Source organism: Lynx rufus, unplaced genomic scaffold, assembly GCF_022079265.1.
Source record: "Lynx rufus isolate CCGP_SWC_20201006 ecotype Redwood Valley unplaced genomic scaffold, mLynRuf1.p SCAF_4, whole genome shotgun sequence".
Lineage (NCBI taxonomy): Eukaryota > Metazoa > Chordata > Mammalia > Carnivora > Felidae > Lynx > Lynx rufus.
Window position 1 is genome coordinate 18403280 of NW_025814856.1, and position 12894 is coordinate 18416173.

Consider the following 12894-nt stretch of genomic DNA (forward strand, 5'->3'; position numbering starts at 1 on the left):
GTGGCTCAGTCGGTTACCTAGCAGACTTGAGCTCAGGTCATGATCTCCCAGTCATGGGTTTGGGCCCCGTCGGGCCCTGTGCTGACAGCTCAGAGCCTGGAGCCTGCTTAAGATTCTGTGTCTCCCTCTCTTTCTCTACTGAGCTTTCCCACTCACTCTCTCTCTTAAAAATAAACAAAAAACATTAATAAAAAAAAAGATTGAAACTATCAGAAAGTTCTGGAAAAAAATTTTTTTTAAGTTTATTTATTTTGAGTGAGAGAAAGCGCCGGTCAGGGAGGGGCAGAGAGAGAGGGAGAGAGCATCCCGAGCCTTTAGCACAGAGCTACATGTGGGGCTTGAACTTCAGAATCATAAGATCATGACCTGAGCCGAAGTCAGATGCTTAAGCAACTGAGCCTCCCAGGTGCCCCAGAAAGTTCTGAAATTTTAAAGATCATAAATCATTCCTTGATGGATTTTTTTTTTAGCTGTATATACCAAGAGCTTAGAATTAATTTTTCTGTTACACTCCCACAATACCTTCTTCATCTCATTCACTTAGTTAATGGGCATCCGTTGAACGTATTTTAAATTTTTTTTTTTTCAACGTTTTTATTTATTTTTGGGACAGAGAGAGACAGAGCATGAATGGGGGAGGGGCAGAGAGAGAGGGAGACACAGAATTGGAAACAGGCTTCAGGCTCTGAGCCATCAGCCCAGAGCCTGATGCGGGGCTCGAACTCACGGACTGTGAGATCGTGACCTGGCTGAAGTCGGACACTTAACCGACTGCGCCACCCAGGCACCCCCATTGAACGTATTTTATAACCCTCCTATCACACTATGGGACTCAGAATAGCAGAGCGAATGACTAGAGGAGCTCTGGAATCTAATAGGGTTTGAATCCCTGACTCCTTCACTAACCCAGTAACATTGGATAAATTACCTTACTTCAAATTGTGAATTACCTGACTTCATATGTGAAATGAGGTTTTTGTGAGGTTTATGTAATGCTATTAGAACAGTGCCTCGTGTGCAGAAAGTGGTTACTAAATGTTAGTTTCTTTTTTTAAAACAGATTTGTTCAGATATAATTCATAATTCATACATCATGCAGTTAACCATTTAAAGTGTATAATTCAATGCTTTTTACATATTGCTAATTTTTTACAGAGTTGCGGAAAATATATTTTGTTATGTATGTTGGAACAAAATTTGCTATTTAAATCATTAAAAAAAGGGGCGCCTAGGTGTCTCAGTTGATTGAGCGACTGACTCTTGATTTTGGCTCAGGTCATGATCTCACAGTTTGTGGGTTCAAGCTTCGTGTTGGGCTCTGTGCTAACAGTGTGGAGCCTGCTTGGGATTCTTTCTCCCTCTCTCTCTCTGCCCCTCCCCTGCTCTCTCTCTCAAAAGTAAATAAACATTAAAAAACAATAATAATCAGGTATACACACAAAAACTTAGTTACAAAAATCTCAAAAATAAATAAACATTAAAACAATTTTTTGTTAAATTTTATTTATTTAAGGGATCTGTACACCCAACATGGGACTTGGACTAATGACCCCAAGATCTAGAGGCGCACACTCTTCCAGTTGAGCGACCCAGGTTCCCTTAAACCATTTTTAACTGTAAAATTCAGTGCGTTAATTACATACACTGTAATGCAGCCATCACCACTCTCTATTTCCAAAATTTGTTCATTACCCCAAACAGAAATTCTGTCCATTAAGTAACTCTCATTGTCCCCTCCCTCCAACCCTTGGTGACCTCTAATCTATATTCTGTCACTGTGATTTTGCCTGTTCTAGGTACCCCATATGAGTGAAATCATACAATATTTGTCCTTTCTTGTCTGACTTCTTTCACTTACCATAGTGTTTTCACAATCCATTCATGTCCTAGCATGTATCCAAACTTCATTCTTTTTTTACAAATTAAAAACAATTTTTTTAATTGAGATATAATCAACATCTTCATTCTTTTTTATGGATGAATAATATTCTGTTGGTGCGTATAGACCACATTTGTTTATCTCTTGATTTGTTGGTAGACAACTGTTGTTTCTACCTTTTGGCTATTGAGAATCATGCTGCTATGAACATTGATATATACATATTCTGAATATTACTCTTTTATCAGATATGTGATTTGCAAATATTTTCTCCCATTCTATGGGGGTGCCTTTTTACTTTATTGATAGTGTTCTTTGATGCAGAAGAGTTTTTCATTTTGATGAAGTCCAATTTGTCTATTTTTGTTGTTGACTATGCCTTTGATATCACAGCCAAGGGATCATTGCCAAATCCAATGCATGAAGCGTTTCCCCTGTGTTTTATTGTAAGAGTTTCATAGTTTTAGCACTTACATTTAGGTCTTTGATACATTTTGAGATAATTTTGGTATATGGTGTTAGGTAAAGGTCCCACTTCATTTTTTTGCACTTGGATATTCATTTTTCTATGACCATTTGTTGAAAAGACTGTCTTTTTCCCTTGAAAAATCTTGGTACCCTTGTTGAAAATACCCTGACCTATACGTGAGGATTTATTTTTTGGTTCTCTATTTCATTGATCTCTGTTTGTCCTTATAACAGTACCACACTGTTTTGATAACTGTAGCTTTGTAGTAAGTTTTGAAATTGGGAAGTGTAAGTTCTCCAAGTATATTCTTTTTAAAAATTGTTTGGGCTATTTAGAGTCCTTTGACATTCCATATGAATTCCAGAATGGGTCTTTCTTTTTTCTTTCTTTTCTTTTTAAGTTTACTTATTTTTGAGAGAGAGAGCAGGGGAGAGGCAGAGAGAGAAGGGGACAGAGCATCTGAAGTGGGCTCTGCGCTGACAGCAGAGAGCCTGACATGGGGCTCAAACCCATGAACCGCAAGATCATGACCTGAGCTGAAGTCAGACACTTAGACTGAGCCACCAGATGCCGCAGGATGGTTTTTTCTAAGCATTGACTTTGGAATCAAGTGATCTTGAGTTTGTATATTTTCCTCATATCAGTTACATTGTTTGGGGGCAAGTCTCTCAACCTATTTGAGTCTCAGCTTCATGGTCTATAAAGTGGGAATAGTAACAGAGTTTACCCCATAGAGGATTTGTGATTAAAGGAGAGTATCCATGTAAAATGCTTAACTGTGACACAGCACTCAGCTATGCTTATCTTTCTCTCTCTCATTTCCGGGAGTAGGAATAGACATACTCAGGAAGGTCCTTTCCAGCTTGATGTTACTATGATTTAGTTTATTAAAAAAACTGTTTTTTAAAGAGAGATAGCATGTGCATGGGGGGGGGGGGGGGTCGGGGAGGGAGACTATCTTAAGCAGGCTCCAAGTCCAGTGCAACACGGGGCTTGATCTCACGACCCTGAGATCATGACCTGAGCTGAAATCAAGAGTCAGGCACTTAACTGACTCAACCACCCAGGTGCCCCAATGTTATTATGATTTTAAATACCAGAGCATAGTAGCAGTAATAATATTTAAAACATTGTTTTAGAATTCTTCAAAACTCTTTTTTTGGGGATGTAGTTTACATATCATGAAATTCCTCCACAGTATGTGTTCAGTTTGATATAGTCATCACTGCTGTTCAGAATTAGAATATTTCTAACACCTCAAAATAATCTTTAGTTCCTGTTTGTTGTTTATCTCCACTTTTCATTTCACTCCAACTGCGAGTTCTAGCATCCACTGATGTGCTTTCTGTCTCTGTAGTTTTATGTTTTCTAGAAATTGCATGTAATTGGAGTTACACAGTTCTCAGTCTTTTATGCCTGGTTTCTTTCACTTGCATTGTTTTTTGTGGTTCATCCATTTTGTTGCATTCCTTTTTATGGTTGTATCTCGTTGTGTTTATCCATTCACCTGTTGAGGGACATTTGAACTGTTCCAGTTTGAGGCTATTGTGAACAATGGGGCTATGAATATGATTGCTTCTTATGCAATGATCTCATTTACTCCTGATAGCAATCATATGAGGTAGGTACCATTATTCTTATTGTATAGGAGAGCTTTGAAGCATATAGAAATTAAATAACTTATCACGGGTGCAATAGTTAGAAAACTGGAGTGTTTTTTTTAATTTTTTTTTAACGTTTATTTATTTTTGAGAGAGAGAGACAGAGTATGAGCAGAGGAGGGACAGAGAGAGAGGGAGACACAGAATCTGAAGCAGGCTCCAGGCTCTGAGCTGTCAGGACAGAGCCTGACATGGGACTTGAACTCGTGAACCATGAGACCATGACCTGAGCTGAAGTTGGACGCTTGCTTAACTGACTGAGCACCAGAAAACTGGAGTTTTGATCGAAACCCAGGCATTCTGACTCTAAAATACATACACTAGGCCAGTGGTCTTGAAACCCTTTTATTCTTGGACCACTTAAAATTTTAAAAATTTGGGGTGCCTGGCTGGCTCAGTCGGTTGCGTGTCCGACTTCGGCTCAGATCACGATTTCACGGTCTGTGAGTTCGAGCCTTGCGTCGGGCTCTGTGCTGACAGCCCGGAGCCTGGAGCCTGCTTCGGATTCTGTGTCTCCCTCTCTCTCTCTGCCCCTAACCCACTCTCATTCTGCCTCTGTCTCTCTCAAAAATAAACAAACATTAAAAAAAAATTTTTTTAATTTACCCCCCTAAAATGCTGAAAAACCTATTACCACCTTGAACATGTTTAAGTTGGATTTGGAAATAATCTCCTCGATAATGGCACCAAAGGCATAGTCAACAAAATGAAAAGTAGACAAATTGAACTTTATCAAAATGAAAAACCTTTCATCAGAGAACACTGGCAACAGAGTCAAAAGGCAACCCACAGAATGGGAGAAAATATTTGTAAATCACATATCTGATAAGGAATTAACATCTGGTATATACAGAAAACTTCTAAACTCAACAACAGAAATATGGCCTGATTTAAAAATGAGCAAAAGACTTGAATAGACATTTCTCCAAAGAAGGATATATAGATGGCCAATAAGCCCATAGAAAGACTCTCTACATTATGAATGATTAGGGGAAATGCAAATCAAAATGACAGATGCCACTTCACACCCATTAGGATGGTGATTATCAAAATAACCATTTTGATTGTTAGAATCCCAAGTAGGCTCTACATTGTCAAAACAAAAACACCTCCAAAACAGAAAATAACAAGTGTTGGTGATGATGTGGAGAAATTGAAGCTTGTATTATTCTGGTAGGGCTGCTATACCACGATACCACAGATGAGGTGAATTAAACAACAGAAGTGTATTTTCTCCCATTCTAAGATCAAGGTGCCAGCAGGGTTGGGTTTTGGTGAGGCTTGCAGAAGGCTGCCTTCTTGCTGTGTTGTCACACAAACATTCCTCTGTGCGTACATTCGTAGTATCTCTTCCTCTGACATCAGACCTATTGGATTAGGGTCCCACTCTTAAGACCTCATTTAATCTTATGTCCATAAAGGCCTTCTCTTCACATACTGGGCCACCTGAAGCTGAGAGTTAAGCATATGAATGGGGGGGGGGCGAGACACAGTTCAGTCCATGACTGAAGGTACTCTGTTGGTGGGAATGTAGAATGATGTAACTGGTGTGGAAAACAGTATGGTGATTCCTCATAAATTAAAAACATTACCATATGATCCAGCAATTCCACTTCTGGGTATATGTCCAAAATAATTGAAAGCAGGGTCTCAAAGAGATATTTGTACACCCTGGTTCATTATTCACGGTAGCCAAAAGATGGAAGTAACCCAAGTGTCCATCAGTGGATGAATGGATAAACAAAATGTGGTATATACATACATTGCAATATTACTCGGCCTTAATAAGTAATGAAATTCTAATAGATGTTGCAGTGTGGCTGAACTTGAAGATATGCTAAGTGAAGAAAGCCAGTCTCACGAAAGGACAAATATTGTATGGTTCCACTAATATTATGAGTTACTTAGAGTAGTCAGAATCAGAGACAAAAAATAGAATGGTGGTTTCCAGGGGCTGGTTTGAGAGGGGAATGAGGAGTTACTGTTTAATGAATACAGATTTTCAGTTTTGAAGATGAAAAAACTTCTGTGGATGGATGGGGATGATGGTTACACAACAGTGTGAAGATACATAATGCCACTGAATTGTACACGTAAATATGGTTAAAATGGTAAATTTTATATGTATAACAATTTGTAAAAATAGTTTTTTAAAGTTTATTTTGACAGAGAAAGCGTGAGTAGGGGAGGAGCTGGGGTGGGAGGAGAGAACCCCAAGCAGGCTCTACATTGTCAGCGCAGAGCCCCATGTGGGGCTTGAACTCAGTAACCGTGAGATCATGACCTGAGCTGAAGTTGGATGCTTAACCAACTGAAGCCACCCAGGCACCCCTGTAAAAATAACTTTTATAAAAGAAGGATCTTTACTGATTCTCCTTTTCCACCTCCCCTTTCCACTAATCCTTCTCTCCAGTTTACCAAAAAGGCATCTCTCTATTTGAAATCTAACTATATAAAGTACACTACCCCAGGGATGGAAACCCTCAGAACATCGATCTGTATGTGTTTATTTCATCTTTTGAAGGATGTTTGGGTTGACTTCATTTTTAAGCTATTATGAATAAAGCTTTTGTGAACATTTTTGTACAAGTTTTTTGTTTTCACTTATGTAAATACTGTACTTAGAAGTGAAATTGCTGTGTCATAGGGTAGTGTTTGTCAGACCAATTTCTAAAGTGGTTGTACCATCTTACATTCTTTCCAGTAATGTATAAGAGTTCTGATTGCTGAGAATCCTTGTTTATTTCCTTTTGTAAGTCTTTTTAATTTTAGCAGTTCTGGTGGGTGTGTACTAGTATCTCGTGGTTTTATTCTGTTTTCCTTATGACTAATAATAGTAAGCATTTGTCAGATATGTGTTATAAATATTTACTCCTTTTCCCTAGTTTGCCTATTTATTTTTAAGCAGTGTCTTTTGAGGAACAGGTTTTAATTTTAATCTTTTTCTTTTATAAATGCTTTCTGGATCCTTTCTGTTGATACCAGGCTCAAAAAGATTTTATCTTGGGGCACCTGGGTGGCTCATTTGGTTAAGCATCCAACTCTTGATTTCAGCTCAAGTCATGATCTCAGGGTCATGAGATTGAGCCCTGCTTTGGGCTTTGTGCTGGGCATGGAGCCTGCTTGAGATTCTGTCTCCTCTGCCCTTCTCGCCATCAGGGTGTGTTCGTTTACTCTCTCTCTCTCTCTCTCAAAAAAATTTTTTTTTCTCGTGTGTTTTCTTTTAGTAGCTTCATAGTGGAGTTTCTACATTTATGTCTGATCCATTTTTAATTAGCTTGTAAGTGTAGTGTAATGGTAGGCAAAGCAAGTACCATCAAAGGGGAATCAGGATATGGTTCTGGAGAAGGAGACTGAGAAACAGATGTCACATCTAGGGATGGCAGCAGGCATGTAAATTCCCCATTCCAAATCTGAGGACTCTTTAGAGGCCTCATAATTGGAATTAATACATTTAAATTTTTTTTTTAAAGCTTAGTCCTATTTAAAAAAATAATTTTTTAAAAATGTTTATTTATTTTTGAGAGAAAGAGAGCGTGAGGGGGAGAGTGACAGAGAGAGGGAGACACAGAATCAGAAGCAGGCTCCAGGCTCCTAGCTGTCAGCCCAGAGTCCGATGTGGGGCTTGAACTCACAAACCGTGAGATCATGACCTGAGCTGAAGTCGGATGCTCAACCAACTGAGCCACTCAGGTGCCCCAATACATTTAAATCTTTAAATGGAAAATTTGTGAGGGACATGGGTGCTGCCACCAGTCACTAATTCCATCTCCCATAGTGCATATTAAAGTTGCTACTGTTTAACAACTCTGGTTGGGTCTTACTTGGGTAGGTGCTTAGACCAACCGTTGACTGTTGATGCCCCCTTAATGTTCTTAACTGAGACTCAAAGCATTTACTTTGGAAAAATTAGAGTGTTTGATGCAGGATCAAGCTGCTGCATTCGGCAGATACACTAATAGAATAGGACTTCTGGTTCTGCTTTGTTGGCTTTTGGAACTGAAGTCATGATTAAAAAGGATGGTCCTGGGTATCGGAATTAAGTTGCTAGAGGTGAAATTCGTGGACCTTTGCAAGATGGACCAGAGTGGAAGCATTTGCCAAGAATATTTTTATTAAAGGCGGAGGAAGCTTGAAAATAATCAGCTACCATCATAGCTCCAACCATAAAGAATGCTGACCTACCTTGGGGAGGCTTTTCTGCCAAACAGCTTCCAGGAAACCAGTCTTTAGGTTCTAGGGGAGTGTGATTGCAAAGTTGAATTTAAAGGATTTGAGGGAAGAGTATCACTAGGAGTATAGCCTAAAGCTTAGTATAATGCTCACCATCTCCAGAACAGGCGACCCTGTTCAACCGCTATTCATATGGAACCATTTTTCACTTCAGTCTTCCAAAACTCTCATTTGACTATTTACTACTTATCCAGATCTGTAACTGCATTGGTTTCATATGCTAGTCTTCAGAATTCACCAAAGAGACCTATTACTGACTGGTGAGTAGCATGTGTTGGAGTGGGATCTAGGCAGTTGAGGTGGTAGGCCCTTCTCAATCCCACTTAACGGTTCATGGCCAGCCACAGTTTGTATGGAATTGATGTTGTAATATCATTTATTTTCAGGGTTAAATGACATGGTAGGTAACTTGTTATCACTCCTTAGTAGATTTTGACTTTCTTGGCTCCTGTCTTTATGCATATATCAATCAGTGTTTTTGCTGGGATCTGATAAGCTTCAGCGTTTAAAGCTTTGACTTGGCATTGGGTTCACTCTCCACTGCCAGTTCTGCTTACCGGAAGTGGCCCTGGCTTCATGCCTGCAGCTCAACAGTTTTTGCCTATTTAAAGTTTGAGAACAGTTTGAGATCTTTATAGCCCAAGACCCATTACCACTTGCTATGCTGAATTAACTGCCTGTCTGTAAGAACTCCATCCATCCTGAGTAAAACTTTGGAGGGAACTACTACTAGATGGTTTCACAAATCTTTCGCCCTATTCCCACCAGCAGTGTATGGGCATTCTAATTTTTCCACATCCTCATCAACTTATCTTTTTTTCATAGCCACTCTAGTGGATGTGAAGTGATATCTCATTGTGGTTTCGATGTGCATTTCCTTTATGGGTAATGTTGAACATTTTTCCTATGCTTGTTGGCCATTTGTCATCTTTAGGGGAATGTCTACTCATGCCCTTCTCCCATTTTGTTTATTGGGTTGTCTTTTCTTATTGAGTTATGGAAGTTATTTATATAGGGACGCCTGGATGGCTCAGTGGGTTAAGCACCCGACTCTTTTTTTTTTAATTTTTTTTTTTTTCAACGTTTATTTATTTTTGGGACAGAGAGAGACAGAGCATGAACGGGGGAGGGGCAGAGAGAGAGGGAGACACAGAATCGGAAACAGGCTCCAGGCTCTGAGCCATCAGCCCAGAGCCCGACGCGGGGCTCGAACTCACGGACCGTGAGATCGTGACCTGGCTGAAGTCGGACGCTTAACCGACTGCGCCACCCAGGCGCCCCTGAGCACCCGACTCTTGATTTCTGCTCAGGTCATGATCTCACAGTTGAGATCGAGCCCTGTGTGAGGCTCTGTGCTGACAGTGTGGAGCCTACTTGGGATTCTTATCTTTGTCCCTCTCTCTGCCTCTTCTCTGCTGATGTGCGTTTTCTCTCTCTCTCTCTCTCTGTCTCTCTAAATAAACACTTATTTTAAAAGTTATTTATATATTGTAGATATAAATCCCTTATTGAGTATATGATTTGCACACATTTTTTTCCATTCTGTGAGCTGCCTTTTTACTTTCTTGGTATCTTTTCAAGCACTAAAGTTTTAAATTTTGATGATTGCAATTTATTTTTCCTTTTGTTATTTTTCATATCTGTCTTATCTATGAAACCATTGCCTACTCTGAAGTCATAAAGATTTATGCCAGTTTTTTTTTTAATTTTTTTTTACATTTTTTTTAACTGTTCATTTGTTTTTTAGAGAGAGGGAGGGAGGGAGAGTATGAGCAGGGGAGGGGCAGAGAGAGAGGGAGACACAATCCGAAGCAGGCTCCAGGCTCTGAGCTGTCAGCACAGAGCCCTATGCGAAGCTTGAACCCATGAACAGTGAGATCATGACCTGAACTGAAGTCAGACGCTCAGCCAACTGGGCCACCCAGGTGCCCCCCTTTTATGTTAATTTTTTAAATATGTTTATTTATTTTAAGGTGGGGGAGCACAGGGAAGGGAGGGGCAGAGAGAGAAAGAATCCCAAGCAGGCTCTGTGCTGTCTGTACAGAGCCCAAGGTGGGGCTCAATCCCATGAACCATGAAATCATGACCTGAGTTGAAATCAAGAGTTGGACACTTAAAGGACTAAACCACCCAGGTGCCCCATTGAGTTAATTTTTATAAATGGCATGATACAGGGGTCCAACTTCATTCTTGTGTTTGGTGACATGTTGTCTTAGTACCATTTGTTAAAAAGACTGTCCTTTGTTGAATGGTCTTTGGCACTCTTGTCTAAAATACTTGATCCTAAATGTGAGGATTTATTTCTGAACTCTGAATTCTGTCCCACTTATCTTACGGCCATCCTTATGCCAGTGCCACACTGTCTTGATTAGTGTAACTTTGTATTAAGTTTTATAATCTGCAAGTTTGAGTCCTCGAACTTTGTTATATATACAGGCATATCTTGTTTTGTTGCATTTTACAGATACTGCATCTTATACAGATTGAAGGTTTGTGGCAACCCTGAGTGGAGTAGGTCTATCAGCACCATTTTTCCACCAGTATTTGCTCATTTTGTCTCTGTATCATATTCTGGTGATACTCACAGTATTTCATACTTTTCACTATTATTTATCATGGTGATCAGTGATTACAGTTTGCTAAAAGCTCAGATGATGGTTAGCATTTTTTAGCAATAAAGTATTTTTAACTAAGGTATGTACATTGTTTTTTTAGACATAATGCTATTGCACACTTAATACATGGCAGTACAGTGTAAACATAACTTTTATATGCCCTGGGAAACCACAAAATTCATTTCAATCACTTTACTGCAATATTCACTTTATTGCAGTAACCTGGAACCAGATCTGCACTATCTCCAAAGTTTGCCTGTATTCTTTTCTGTTTTGCACAAATGATATGATGTTACAAATAGTTATTTTGCACATATTTTAAAACTTAATGTATAATAACATCCTAGATCAACTAGCATAGCTAGTGCTTGTGCTGTCTCTCTTTCAACTAGCATAGCACCCCTGCTTGTGCTCTCTCTCTTTCAAAAATGAATAAACATTTAAAAAAAATTTTTTTTAAGTTTGTGAATTGTAGTTTTCCTTATGTTACTGACTTTTAACTTCATGCCCATTGGTCAGAGAAGATACTTAAATGGTATCTTTTTTTTTTAAGTTTATTTATTTATGTCGTGAGGGACGGAGACAGCGTGAGTGGGGAAGGGGTGGGGTGGAGAGAGAATCCCAAGCAGGCTCTGCACTCAGTGCAGAGCTGGATGCGGGACTTGAACTCATGAAACCGCAAGATCATGCATGACCTAAGACAAAACCAAGAGTCTGATGTTTAACCGACAGCCACCCAGGTGCCCCGGTATCTTTTTATATGTATTGAGACCTATTTGTGGTTTAACAAATGGTCCATCCTGGAGACTAGTCCGGGTGCACTTGAGAAAATGTGATTCTGCTACTTTTGCATAGAGTGTTCTGTTTGTGTCTATTAGATCTCTAATTGTGTTAAGCTGTTTCCTTTTATTCTGTCTGGTTGACCGATTATTGAAAGTAGGGTTTGAAATTTCCAGTTATTAGAGAACTGTTGATTTTTCTCTTCACATTTTCAGTTTTTGCTTCATATATTTTGAGAATCTGTTATTAGGTGCTTAATATTTATGATTTATCTTCTTGCTGTATATTTTGAACCTTTTAGTTAATATCTGATGTCATCCTTTGTCTTTCATAAACTTTGGACTCAAAGTCTGTTTTGTCTGAGGGGTGCCTGGGTGATTCAGTTGGTTAAGCATCCGACTCTGAATTTCGGCTCAGGTCATGATCTCACGGTTCATGAGTTCAAGTCCCACATTGGGTCTGCACTGACTGCAGAACCTGCTTGAGATTCTCACTCTCTCCCTCTTTCTCTGCCCCTTCCCCACACGCGTGTGCGTGCAGTCATTCTCTCTCAAAAATAAACATTAAAAAAAAAAGTCTATTTTGTCAGATATTAATCTAGCACCTCAGCTTTCATTTGGTTACTATTTGCATGGAATATCTTTTCTGTCTTTTCACTTTCAACCTATTTGTGTCTTTGGATCTAAAGTGAGTCTCTTTAAACATATACAGCTTATACAGTTATACAACATATACACAGCATATAGAGTTGATACATGAATGGCATGGTGGGTTGGGGCACCAACTCCATGCACTGATGAAAATCCATGTATAATTTTTAAATCCCCAAAACTTAACTACTAATAGCCTATTGTTGACTGGAAGCCTTACTGACAACTGAAAAAGTCAGCACATATTTTGTATGTTATATGTATTATATGCTGCTGTATTCTTTTTTTTTTTAATGTTCATTTTTGAAAGAGAGTGCGAGCAGGTGAGGGGCAGAGAGAAGAGGGAGACAGCAAATCTAAAGCAGGCCCCGTGTGGTCAGCGCAGAGCCTGATGTGGGACGATCATGACCTGAGCTGAAACAGGCTGCTTAACCAACTGAACTACCCAGGCACTCCAGTATATACTGTATTCTTAAGGATGAGGTAAGCTAGAGAGAAAATATTACTAAAATCTCAAGGAAGAGAAAATACACATAGTACTGTTTTTTTAATCAATACCATCTATTTAATTGTTTACAAAAATGAATTGTTAGTACCTATATCAATA

General features: G+C 39.2%; 1 protein-coding gene across 5 annotated transcripts in view; it reads left to right on the forward strand.

Moving 5' to 3' along the window:
* RBM6 (RNA binding motif protein 6) overlaps positions 1-12894 on the forward strand; it is a 104990-nt gene that overhangs the window by 1488 nt on the left and 90608 nt on the right. Inside the window, exon 1 of one of the 5 annotated variants that reach the window (XM_047097324.1) lies at positions 12742-12770. The exons of the other annotated variants lie outside the window; for them this stretch is intronic. The gene's annotated coding sequence lies outside the window, so the exon portion shown is untranslated. Of the gene's footprint in view, positions 1-12741; positions 12771-12894 lie in introns of those variants that run through there. 5 annotated transcript variants of the gene reach the window in all.